The sequence below is a fragment of the Corapipo altera genome, unplaced genomic scaffold (genome assembly GCF_003945725.1).
Source record: "Corapipo altera isolate COAL_440 unplaced genomic scaffold, ASM394572v1 233, whole genome shotgun sequence".
NCBI lineage: Eukaryota > Metazoa > Chordata > Aves > Passeriformes > Pipridae > Corapipo > Corapipo altera.
In genome coordinates this window covers 10,484-11,271 of record NW_020885168.1, presented here as the reverse complement: position 1 = coordinate 11,271, position 788 = coordinate 10,484, and positions in this window count along the sequence as shown.

Here is a 788-nt window from a genome sequence, read left to right as displayed (position 1 = left end):
TCCTCCTTCCCCTCCTCCTCCTCCTCCTCCTCCTGCCCTTCCCCTCCTCCTCCCGGATCCTTTCCAGCCCTTCCTCCCCTCCTCCTCCTCCTCCTCCTCCTCCTCCTGCCCTTCCCCTTCTCCTGCCCTTCCCCTCCTCCTCCCTATTCCTCCTCCTCCTCCTCCTCCTCCTGCCCTTCCCCTCCCCGCCCGGATCCTTTCCAGCCCTTCCTCCCCTCCTCCTCCTCCTCCTCCTCCTCCTCCTTCTCCTCCTCCTCCTGCCCTTCCCTTCCTCCTCCCTATTCCTCCTCCTCCTCCTCCTCCTCCTTCTACTCCAAAACTTCCCCTCCTCCTCCTCCTCCTCTTCTCCTCTTCTCCTCCTCCTCCTCCTCCTCCTGCCTTCCTCCTTCTCCTGCCCTTCCCCTCCTCCTCCTCCTCCTCCCCCTGGATCTGCTCCCTCTCCTCGCTGCCAAAATCCCTTTTTTTTTCCCTGCCCGGCGCCGGGATCGAGTTTCCAGCACCTCCCTCCACCTGTTCCTTCCCCTCCCCGGGGATCAGATTTGGGGGGGAAAAAAGGGCAAAAAAGGATCAGATTTGGGGGGGAAAAAGGATCAGATTTGGGAGGAAAAAAAGAGGCAGAAAAAGATCAGATTTGGGGAGGAAAAAGGGCAGAAAAGGATCAGATTTGGGGGGGGAAAAGGGGCAAAAAAGGATCAGATTTGGGAGGGAAAAAAGGGCAGAAAAGGATCAGATTTGGGGAGGAAAAAAGGATCAGATTTGAGGGGAAATAAAGGGCAAAAAAGGATCAG